At 47.6% G+C, this 12,397-nt stretch overlaps 2 protein-coding genes across 3 annotated transcripts in view; one reads left to right on the forward strand and one right to left on the reverse strand.

Moving 5' to 3' along the window:
• haus3 (HAUS augmin-like complex, subunit 3) overlaps positions 1–5,441 on the reverse strand; it is a 32,428-nt gene extending 26,987 nt beyond the window's left edge. Inside the window, exon 1 of the mRNA XM_070877636.1 lies at positions 5,358–5,441. The gene's annotated coding sequence lies outside the window, so the exon portion shown is untranslated. The remainder of the gene's footprint in view (positions 1–5,357) is intronic.
• A 367-nt stretch (positions 5,442–5,808) lies between these two features.
• The window catches only part of LOC139262453 (PRELI domain-containing protein 1, mitochondrial-like), a 59,116-nt gene continuing 52,527 nt past the window's right edge, over positions 5,809–12,397 (forward strand). Inside the window, exon 1 of one of the 2 annotated variants that reach the window (XM_070877648.1) lies at positions 5,809–6,025. The gene's annotated coding sequence lies outside the window, so the exon portion shown is untranslated. The remainder of the gene's footprint in view (positions 6,026–12,397) is intronic. The other variant, XM_070877642.1, reaches the window with a different exon arrangement.

Raw genomic sequence — 12,397 nt, forward strand, 5'->3', positions numbered from 1 at the left:
TGATTTTAAAAACTTTGGATGTCAACATATTTAATTGACTTTGCTGTTGAAAATTGAGCTGTAGTTGTTCATCTCAGGAAGCAAAGGGTAATGGTTGATGGGTATTTTTGTGACTGGAAGGCTGTTTCCAGCGGGGCTCCGCAGAGCTCAGTACTAGGCCCCTTGCTTTTTTGTGGTATATATCAATGATTTAGACTCGAATGTAGGGGGTATCATTAAGAAGTTTGCAGATGATACTAAAATTGGCTGTGTGGTTGATAATGAAGAAGAAAGCTGTAGACTGCAGGAAGATATCAATGCACTGGAACAGTGGCAAATGGAATTCAACCCAGAGAAGTGAGGAGTAATGCATTTGGGGAGGGCTAACAAGGTAAGGGAATACACATTAAATGGTAAGACACTGAGAAGTGTAGAAGAACAAAGGGACCTTGGAGTGCATGTCCACAGATCTCTGAAGGTAGCAGGCCAGGTAGATAAAGGCGGTATACGGAATACTTGCCTTTATTAGCCGAGGCATAGAATACAAGAGCGGGGGGGTGGGGGTTTAATGCTTGAACTGTATAAAACATTAGTTAGACTACAGTTAAATTACTGCGTTCAGTTCTGGTCACCACGTTACAGGAAAAATGCGATTGCACTAGAAAGGGTACAAAGAAGATTTACGAGGATGTTGCCTGGACTGGAGAATTCTGGCTATGAGGAAAGATTGGATAGACTGGGTTAGTTTTCTTTGGAACAGAGGAGGTGGAGAGGTGTATAAAATTATGATGAGCCTAGATAGAATGGATAGGAAGGACCTATTCCCCTTAGCAGAGGGATCAACAACCAGGGGCATAGATTGAAACATAGAAAATAGGTGCAGGAGTAGGCCATTTGGTCCTTCGAGCCTGCACCGCCATTCAATAAGATCATGGCTGATCATTCCCTCGGTACCCCTTTCCTGCTTTCTCTCCATACCCCTTGATCCCCTTAGCCGTAAGGCCATATCTAACTCCCTCTTAAATATATCCAATGAACTGGCATCAATAACTCTGCGGCAGGGAATTCCACAGGTTAACAACTCTGAGTGAAGAAGTTTCTCCTCATCTCAGTCCTAAATGGCCTACCCCTTATCCTAAGACTGTGTCCCCTGGTTCTGGACTTCCCCAACATCGGAAACAATCTACCCGCATCTAACCTGTCCAGTCCCGTCAGAAACTTGTATGTTTTTATGAGATCCCCTTCATCCTTCTAAACTCCAATGTATAAAGGCCCAGTTGATCCAGTCTCTCCTCATATGTCAGTCCAGCCATCCCAGGGCTCAGTCTGGTGAACCTTTGCTGCACTCCCTCAATAGCAAGAACATTCTTCCTCAGATTAGGAGACCAAAACTGAACACAATATTCCAGGTGAGGCCTCACCAAGGCCCTGTACAACTGCAATAAGACCTCCCTGATCCTGTACTCAAAACCCCTAGCTATGTAGGCCAACATACCATTTGCCTTCTTTACCGCCTGCTGTACCTTTATGCCAACTTTCAATGACTGATGAACCATGACACCCAGGTCTCGTTGCATCTTCCCTTTTCCTAATCTGCCACCATTCAGATAATATTCTGTCTTCGCGTTTTTGCCCCCAAAGTGGATAACCTCACATTTATCCACATTGTACTGCATCTGCCATGCATTTGCCCACACCTAACTTGTCTAAGTCACCCTGCAGCCTCTTAGCATCCCCCTCACATCGCCACCCAGTTTAGTGTCATCTGCAAACTTGGAGATATTACACTCAATTTCTTCATCCAAATCATTGATGTATATTGTAAAGAGCTGGGGTCCCTACGGCACTCCACTAGTCACTGCCTGCCATTCTGAAAAGGACCCGTTTACCGACTCTCTGCTTCCTGTCTGCCAGTAAGTAATTAGTAGGAAGTTTAGAGGGGATTTGAGAGGAAGTCTCTTCACCCAGAGGGTGGTGATGGTCTGAAACTCACTGCCTGAAAGGGCGGTAGAGGCAGAAACCCTCACCACATTTAAAAGATACTTGGATATGCACTTGGAGTGCCGTAACCTGCAGAGCTATGAACCAAGAGCTTGAAAATGGGATTAGTCTGGTTCGCTCTTGGTTGGCTGGCGCAGACAAGATGGGCCGAAATGGCCTCCTTCCGTGCTATAAATTTCTATGACTCTATGACCTCATTGGTGTAAAACAAAAATAGCTTGATGCTAAAAATGGCTAACTGGTTACAATAACATTAGTGCTTTAAGTGAAAATGTTTTTGCCATAACTGAGAATATAAAATGCTCTGGTACTCTAGATTGAATGTACATATTTTTATGCAGAAACATGTGTCAAATGTCACATTATTTTGAGCTCCTCTGCAAATCACTCCTATAACATAACAGGAAGACATTTTGTATATCCACAAGAGTATGAGGTGACAATGTGCAATAGAAATGTTGAACATGCAACACAATTGGAAGTTGGGAAACTGATAAAAGAAAATACTCAACTTTAACATTATAAGAAGCCAATGTAATATTATATGGTTAGTAAGCCTATCTCTTGAGATGTTAACTCCAACATATACTATGTTTTCACTTTTTATTTAGAATATGTTAAAAATATTCATCTGCACAGACTTCCTGTCAATTTTCCAATTATAAGTTCTGACTTCCACATCTGTAATGGAAACTGACTATGTAAACTTTGTTGTTAGTACCTGTACACCCATCCCTTCAGAGGTGCTGCAGTGCCACCTCCAGCAGTAATCAGTGTGAAAAGTTTACATAGAAAGTTTTCAGCATAAATGTGGGACAAAAAATGTATTAAGAAAATATGAAAGGACAGATGTATGATTTTAAATGGGGACTAAATCACACTTGGTCCAATTATGAGCTGCCATGCAACTCCGCTCCACCTCAAGACTACACTTGGATGTGTAGTTAATACTGAGGTGGAATGCAACAAAATATAAGACAACATTAATAACATTGCAGAATGGGTGTGCAATCGGCAAATGAATTTCAATATAGCCAAGTGTGAGGTCATGAATTTTAGGAAGAATAAGGAGGCCACATACTACTTAGATAATTAGAGTGTAAATGAGATAGAGGAACAAAGGGACCTAGGGGTATAGATACACAAATCACAAAGTAGCAATGCAGGTTAACACAGCACTGGTATTAATTTCTGATTGGATAGAATTAAAAAGCAGAGGTTATCTTAAACTGTATAAATGTGCACAGTTCTGGTCTTTGGATTATAAATAGTGACACTGGTGAGGAGAATGCGCAAAAAAGATTTACAAGGATGATACCAGAACTGAAAGTAAATACTTATCAGGAAAGATTGAACAGGCTGAGGCACTTTTCTTTAGAAAAGAGACTGAGAGGTGACCTGATAGAGATCTTTAAGATTACAAAAGGGTTTGATAGGATAGACTCAGAGAAAATATTTTTACTTGTTAGGAGACCAAAATATGGGCTACAAATATAAAAGTTACTAATAAATCCAAGAGAATTCAGTAGAAGCTTCTTTACCCAAAGAATGGCAAGAATGTGGCTCGCACTATCACAAGCAGTTGAGGCAAATAGCATAGATGTATTTAAGGGGAAGTTAGATCAGCACGTGCGAGAGAAACATAGAAACATAGAAAATAGGTGCAGGAGTAAGCCATTCGGCCCTTCGAGCCTGCACCGCCATTCAATAAGATCATGGCTGATCACTCCCTCAGTACCGCTTATGTTGATGAGGTTAGATAAAGAGGATGGAAGGAGGCTCGTGTGGAGCATAAACACTGGCAAGTTGGGCCAAATGACCAGTTTCTGTGCCATATATATATCTTCCACAGCACCTTCCAGACCTCCAGCCTCTACCACCCAGAAGGACAAGGACAGCAGGTGCATGCGAACACCATCATCTCCAAGTTCCCCTCCAAGTCACACATCGCCCTAACTAGGAAATATATCACCGCTCCTTCATCGTTGCTGGGTCAACATCCTGCAACTCCCTTCCAAACAGCACTGTGGGAAACAGCACCTTCACCTCACGGACTGCAACAGTTCAAGGCGGCGGCTCATCACCATCTTCTCGAGGGCAATTAGTGATGGGCAATAAATGCCTGCCTTGCCAGCGATGCCCACATCCCAGGAATAAATAAAAAAATATTGTACATTATAAACAGATATTAAAGATAAATATATACACAAAATATAAACAAAAAATATATGAAGCCTTCAATAGTTTGATGGCGGGCAGCTGCCCCGTGACACTGTCACTTGGCCAAACTTGTGCCCTAAAATAGTGGCTTCCCCATTGGCCCACTGACCGGTGGGGGATCCCATTGGTCCACTAACTAAAGGACCCCCCCATTGGCCGAGTAACCAGCAGGCACCCATTGGTCGAGCAACCGGCAGGCTCCCATTGGCCGAGTATGCAGTGGGTTCCCATTGGTCTACTAACCAGAGAGCCCCCCCCCCATTGGCCAAGTAACCGGCGGGCCCCCATTGGCCCACTAAGCAAAGAGCCTCCATTGGCCCACTAAGCAACTAGCCCCCCATTGGCCCACTAAGCAACGAGCCTCCATTGGCCCACTAAGCAACGAGCTTCCCATTGGCCCACTAAGCAACGAGCCCCCCATTGGCCCACTAAGCAACGAGCCTCCATTGGCCCACTAATCAACGAGCCCCCCATTGGCCCACTAAGCAACGAGCCCCCCATTGGCCCACTAAGCAATGAGCCCCCCATTGGCCCACTAAGCAACGAGCCCCCATTGGCCCACTAAGCAACGAGCCCCCCATTGGCCCACTAAGCAACGAGCCCCCCATTGGCCCACTAAGCAACGAGCCCCCCCCCATTGGCCCACTAAGCAACGAGCCCCCCCCCCATTGGCCCACTAAGCAACGAGCCCCCCCATTGGCCCACTAAGCAACGAGCCCCCCCATTGGCCCACTAAGCAGAGAGCCCCCATTGGCCCACTAAGCAGAGAGCCTCCATTGGCCAAATAATCAGAGAGCCCCCCATTGGCCCACTAAGCAAAGAGCCCCCATTAGCTAGCGGCGCAGAAATGGCGCCAAAGATCAAGCCGCGGGCACGGGCCGGCTTGCAAACGGCTACTCAAACACATCGAGAAACGATTCAACAAAACCAACTGCCGCCCTGCAGAGCGAATGGATCACCTCCCACACACACAGACACCTCCCCCCCCCACCCCACATGCAGACCATGCAGACACAGCGGCCCCGTGTCAAACCCCGGCCTCTCCCTCAGGCAGGGCGCGCGGGCAGCGCTCGAGCCGGCGGCTAACGGCCTGAGGCCCAGTCACTTGGCCAAAGCGGATCACCGACCGAGCTCAACCAAGAAAAACCGCTTCTCACCTCACTGTTACTCCTTCCCGTGTTGCCCTGATCAATTTTCGAGATATATTTTTCCTCTTCCCGCCACGCCTCCTCGTTCATCAATTAACTGCCGTCCGCCGGGTTCCGTTAGCGCGCCTGCGCATTCCAGAGTCAACAAGACTGATGACTGCATGAGAGGAACAAGAGGCAATAACTCGGCCGCCATTTCGCACAGCGCCGCCACCCGGCGGGAGGACTGCGGACAGCGCCCCACGCGGCTGGGAGGACTGAGCACAGCGCACCCCCGCGCGGCTGGGAGGACTGCGGACAGCGCCCCACGCGGCTGGGAGGACTGAGCACAGCGCACCCCCGCGCGGCTGGGAGGACTGAGCACAGCGCACCCCCGCGCGGCTGGGAGGACTGCGGACAGCGCCCCACGCGGCTGGGAGGACTGAGCACAGCGCACCCCCGCGCGGCTGGGAGGACTGAGCACAGCGCACCCCCGCGCGGCTGGGAGGAGTCAACGGGAGCCGGCTTTGGAGTCGGTGCGCCCGCGGGAGGAAGTGGCTGCGAGCTGAGCAGCGGCCCGCCGGCCGGGAAGCGCACATGGGGAGAGCGCAGCGGGTACAGGTACAGGTACAGGTACAGGCGGCGACAGAGCTGGCGGTGACCGCGAGGAGTGCAGGCCGAGCCCGGGCTGGGTCCAGGTGAGTCTTCACAGGGCGGCTGTCCGTCAGGGGCCTGCTGGGCAGGCTGCGGCCCGCGGTGGGGGTGGGCACCGGGTCTGAGGGTCAAACCGAACTCCCTCCAGTCCCTCCTCCCTCCCCCTCCCTCTCTCCTCCCTCCCCCTCCCTCTCTCCTCCCTCCTCCCTCTCCCTCCCGTCCCTCCTCCCTCCAATCCCCGGTATCCTAGCCAATATTTCTATCTCAACCAACATCACAAAAACAGATTATCTAGTCATTATCACATTGCTGTTTGTGGGACCTACTTTGTGCAAAATTGGCTGCTGCGTTTCCCATGTTACAACAGTGACTACACTCCAAAAGTACTTCAGTGGCTGTGAAGCGTTTGGGACATTCAGACGTCCTGAAAGGCGCTATATAAATGCAAGTTTTACTGCTGACAGTTGTTACTGAATCCACTTCAGTCCGTGCATTCCAGATCATAACAATTTGCTGCGTCGAAAAAAATCTCCTCCTCCCCTCTGTATATATGCCAAAAATCTTCAATCTGTCCTCTGATTACTGTCGTTACTGCCACTGGAAACAGAGTAAATAAGGAGAGAGTGTTTCCATCACCTAGAGAATGCAATAGGATTATTTTTCCTATTTTTGTGATTGTTCTTATTGAAGAAGGTAAAGGGGCGCTTTAATAGCGATCTCTGCTATAAGGAAAGCAATCCCAATACAGGGGCAACCTCGGGACCGAATCCATGCCGGTTTTCGGATTTTGCCGGATTTCATACCTCGCTGTTGGCGCACCCCTCCTCCCCCCCCCCCCCCAATTCTTAGTTCCTCGCCGCCCGCCAATGCCCGTGACCTCCCGGCACTGCATTTTTCACCAGTTTCCTCGTCCCTCACTGCCTGATGCCATCTTGGCCACCTCAAAAATGTCCTTTTTCAGACCATTCCGGTTTTTAGAATTCTGGATTCGGGACGTTGTACCTGTAATAGGATAAAATAATCCTATTTTAATTTCTGTGATGCAAATTGGGGATTGAGGTGTGAGGTGGTGTAAGTGGTTAAGATGCTGGACTGATATAGCCCCGTATCATTACCAGAGGTCATGGGTACAGATCCCACCATGGCAAGTTGTGAAATTGAGTTCAACAAATCTCTGGGCTAGCACCAGGGGAAAAAAACAACAGCTGGTGTAAAAACCCAATTTTTGTTTTATTCATTCCTGGGATGTGAGCATCGCTGGCAAGGCTGGCATTTATTGCCCAGCCCTAATTGCCCATGAGGTGGTGGTGGTGAGCCGCCGCCTTGAACCACTGCAGTCCGTGTGGTGAAGGTGCTCCACTTTGCTGTTGGGGAGGGAGTTCGAGGATTTTGACCCAACGGCAATATACTGTCAAGTCAGGATGGTGTGTGACTTATAGGGGAATGTGGAGGTGGTGGTGTTCCCATGTGCCTGCTGCCCTTGTCCTTCTAGGTGGTAGAGGTCACGGGTTTGGGAGGTGCTGCCGAAGAGCCTTGGCGAATTGTTGCAGTGCATCTTGTAGATGATACACACTGCAACCACGGTGTGTCGGTGGTGGAGGGAGTGAACGTTGAAGGCGGTGCAAGGAGTGCCAATCAAGGGGCCTGCTTTGTCCCTGATGGTGTTGAGCTTCTTGAGCATTAGAGCTGCAGTCATCCAGGCAAGTGGAGAGTATTCCATCACACTCCTGACTTGTGCCTTATAGCTTCTCCAGTCTATCTCCGTAACTGAAGTCCCTCATCCCTGGAATCATTCTCGTAAATCTTTTCTTCAGCCTCTCCAAGGCCTTCACATTCTTCCTAAAGTGCGGAGCCCAGAATTGGACACAGTACTCCAGTTGAGGGAATTATTCATTTAAAAAAAGCTAAAATAGCCAGCTTTACAACACGTTCAAACACGGGACATGTAACATTTGATATAGCTCTACTTGTTTATTCACAAAACAAGAAAATTAAATCCTTTGGGCCCCAAACATAAAAAAGTGTTCAAGTGCTCCAGGGGCTAGAGCAGTGTTTTATACAGGTTCATCATAATTTCCTCGCTTTTGTACTCTTATACCTCTATTCATGAAGCCCTATACCACTTTCTCAACATGCCTTGCCACCTTCAACGACCCAGGTCTCTCTGTTTGTGCACCCCCTTTAGGAGTATGTCCTTTAGTTTATATTTCCCCTCATGCTTTCTACCAAAATGTATCACTTCGCACTTTTCTGCATTAAATTTCATATGCCATGTGTCCACTCATTCCACCAGCCTGTCTATGTCCTCTTGAAGTCTATCACTATCCTCCTCACTGTTCACTATACTTCCAAGTTTTGAAATTGTGCCCTGTACACCTACATCCAAGTCATTAATATATATCAAGAAAAGCAGTGGTTGTAGAACTGACCCTGGGAAACAGCACTGTATTCACAGGGCTGGGGGGTCAGGTGTGGCTGGGCTAGGTTCAAGTGGACTAGGATCGGGGATTACAGCAGGACTGGGGTCAAGAGGCAAGTGGGCTGTGGTCAGGGGTCACTGAGCTGTGTTGGGGTCAGGGGCAAGTAGACGTGGGCTGTGGTTAGGGGGTCACAGCTGGGCTGGGGTCAGGGGGCACAAGTGGGCTGGGGTCGGGGATAATAGAACTGGGCTGACACTTTTTACTGGGTTCAGGGATCTGAGGTTAACCATTATTATGACTCCACATTAGGAAGAATTAGAGGGGAGTTGAGGAGAACTTGTTTTGCCCAGAGGGTGGTGGGGGTCTGGGACTCACTGCCTGAAAGGGTGGTAGAGGCAGAAACCCTCATGGCATTTAAAAAATGCTTGAATGTGCACTTGAAGTCCCGTAATCTACAGGCTACGGACCAAGAGCTGGAAAGTGGGATTAGGCTGGATAGCTCTTTTTTTCATCCGGCATTGACACGAAGGGCCAATTGGCCGCCGCCTCTGCCGTAAACGTCTATGACCTTCCTCCAGTCCTAAAAACAACCGTTCACCACTACTCTCTGTTTCCTGTCACTGAGCCAATTTTGTATCCATGCTGCCACTGTCCCTTTGATTCCATGGGCTTCAACTTTTCTGGCAAGCCTATTATGTGGCACTTTGTTGAATGCCTTTTGGAAATCCATGTACACCACGTCAACCACATTACCCTCATCAACCCTCTCTGTTACCTCATCAAAAAGCTCGATCAAGTTGGTTAAACATGATTTGCCTTTAACAAATCTATGCTGGCTTTCCTTAATTAACCCACACTTGTCCAAGTGACTGTTAATTTTGTCCCGTGATTATTGTTTCTAAAAGCTTTCCCGCTACCGAGGTTAAACTTCTTTGAACAAGGGTGTAATATTTGCAATTCTCCAGTCCTCTGGCACCAGCCCCGTTTCTATGAAGGATTGGAAGATTATGGCCAGTACCGATTTCTTCCTTCACTTCCCTCAGCGTCCTAGGATGCATCCCATCCGGCCCTGATGACTTATCAACTTTAAGCACAGACAGCCTTTCTGGAACCTCGTCTTTATCAATTTTTATCCCATCCAGTGTCTCCTCTACCACCTTCTTCACTATGTCTATGGCAGTATCTTCCTTGCTGAAGACAGATGCAAAGTACTCATTTAGTCCCTCAGCCATTCCCTCTGCCTCTATGCGTAGGTCTCCATTTTGGTCCCTAATCAGCCTCACCCCTCCTCTTTCTACCCGTTTACTATTTATATGCCTAGAGAAGACTTTTGAATTCCATTTTATGTTAGCTACCAATCTATTCTCATATTCTCTCTGCCCCTCTGATTTTCTTTTTTCTATATTCTGCTTTATCTTACTCTCTCTCTTTCGTCATCCAGGGAGCTCTGACTTTAGTTGCCCTTCCTTTTCCCCCTAGTGGGAATGTACCTCAACTGTACCTGAACCACCTTCTCTTTAAAAGCAGCCCATTGTTTCACTATAGTTTTGCCTGACAATCTTTGATTCCAATTTGCCCGCGCCAGATCTGTTCTCAACCCACTGAAATTTGCCCTCCTCGAGTATTTTTACTCTAGATTATTCCCTGTCGTTTTCCATAGCTAGTCTAAACGGTATGATACTATGAGGAAACATACTGATCAAGAAAGTTCTAATATTAGAAACATAAAAACATTCCAACGGGATTGGACAGGTTAGATGCAGGAAGAATGTTTCCGATGTTGGGGAACTCCAGAACCAGGGGTCACAGTCTAAGAATAAGGGGCAAGACATTTAGGACCGAGATAAGGAGAAACTTCTTCACTCAGAGAATTGTGAACCTGTGGAATTCTCTACCACAGAAAGTTGTTGAGGCCAGTTTGTTAGATATATTCAAAAGGGAGTTAGATGTGGCCCTTATGGCTAAAGGGATCATGGGGTATGGAGAGAAAGCATGAACACACTTCAGAAACTCTTCCCCCTCTCTTCCCCCTCTCTGCCCTTTACACTGTTACAATCCCAGTCTATATTGGGATAGTTAAAGTCCCCCATTATAGAAACATAGAAAATAGGTGCGGGAGTAGGCCATTCGGCCCTTCGAGCCTGCACCACCATTCAATATGATCATGGCTGATCATGCACTTCAGTACCCTATTCCTGCTTTCTCTCCATACCCCATGATCCCTTTAGCCATAAGGGCCACATCTAACTCCCTTTTGAATATATCTAACAAACTGGCCTCAACAACTTTCTGTGGTAGAGAATTCCACAGGTTCACAATTCTCTGAGTGAAGAAGTTTCTCCTTATCTCGGTCCTAAATGTCTTGCCCCTTATTCTTAGACTGTGACCCCTGGTTCTGGAGTTCCGCAACATCGGAAACATTCTTCCTGCATCTAACCTGTCCAATCCCGTCGGAATGTTTTTATGTTTCTAATATTATCGCTGTTAACACTATATAGTTCTTGCACCTCTCTAATTTCCCTGAAAATTTGCTCCTCTATATCCTTCCCACTGCTTGCTGACCTCTAGACTGCACCTAGTAGTGTAATGGCACCTCTATTGTTTCTTAACTGGGCGAAATAGATTCTGTGCTTGATCCTTCCAGGACATCCTCTTTCTCCAGCACTGTAACATCGTCCTTAACACATACTGCCACACCACCTCCCATCTTTCCTTCCCTATCTTTCCTGAACACCCTATATCCAGGAATATTTAATACCCAATCCTGCCCTTTTTTGAACCAGGTCTCTGTTATTGCCACAGCATCATATTCCCCATGTGGCTATTTGTGCCTGCAGCTCACCAACCTTGTTTACCACGCTTCGTGCGTTCACATGCATACACTGTAAACCTATCCTAGAATATCCTGTGTTCTCTTAGTCTGACCCCACCTAATTATTTATTGCTGTAGGGCGATCCATCTCTCCCAATCCTTTGCTACCCGTTTTACTCCTTTCTAATGCCCATCCCCCAAACTATTTCCTCTTTAGAAGGCAGCCCATTATTCCACTGCAATTTTGCCTGCCAATCTTTGATTCCAATTTACCATATCACGTGGAGTGAATCGAATCGGCTGAAGACTGGCTTCTGTGCTGGTGGGGACCTCAGGAAGAGACCGATATGGATCATTCACTCGGCACTTCTGGTTGAAGATGTCTGCAAATGCTTCAGCCTTGTCTTTTGCAATCACGTGCTGGGCTCCGCCATCATTGTGGATGAGGATATTCATGGAGCCGCCTCCTCCTGTTAGTTGTGTCATGGTCCACCACCATTCATGACTGGATGTGGCAAGATTGCGGAGCTTTGATCTGATCCGTTGGTTGTGGGATCACTTTACTCCGTCTATTGCATGCTGCTTCCGCTGTTCAGCATGCATGTAGCCCTGTGTTGCAGCTTCCCCAGGTTGGCACCTCATTTTTAGGTGCGCCTGGTGCTTCTCCTGGCATGCTCTTCGGCACTCCTCATTGAACAAGGGTTGGTCTCCTGGCATGATGGTAATGATAGAGTGAGGGTCATGCCGGGCCATGAGGTTACAGATTGGGGTGGAATCCAATTCTGCTGCTGCTGCTGATGGCCCACAGTGCCTCATGGATGCCCAGGTTCCGAGCTGCTAGATCTGTTCTGAATCTATCAACCATTCTTACCAGGAATGTTAGCAGTGGTTATGTATTATATATGAAATATATTGTAAATAAAACAGTGGCAGCAGCATGCTACAGACAGAGTTACTTGAAGACTATTGGGGAAACCAGGGATGGGCAGTAAATCCTGTGTCCGGTGTTGCCTGGTGGAAGGAGGTATGGAATACAGCGACCAGTATCCTGACCCATTCACCCATCACACCTGTGCTCGCTGACCTACAGTGCCTCGCTTTAAAAATGTTCATCTTTGTTTTCAAATCACTCGGTGCCCTTGTCCCCTCCCTATCTTTCGAACCTCGTCCTGCCCCACAGCCCT

This window comes from Pristiophorus japonicus, chromosome 1, assembly GCF_044704955.1.
Source record: "Pristiophorus japonicus isolate sPriJap1 chromosome 1, sPriJap1.hap1, whole genome shotgun sequence".
In the NCBI taxonomy this organism is placed as follows: Eukaryota; Metazoa; Chordata; class Chondrichthyes; family Pristiophoridae; genus Pristiophorus; species Pristiophorus japonicus.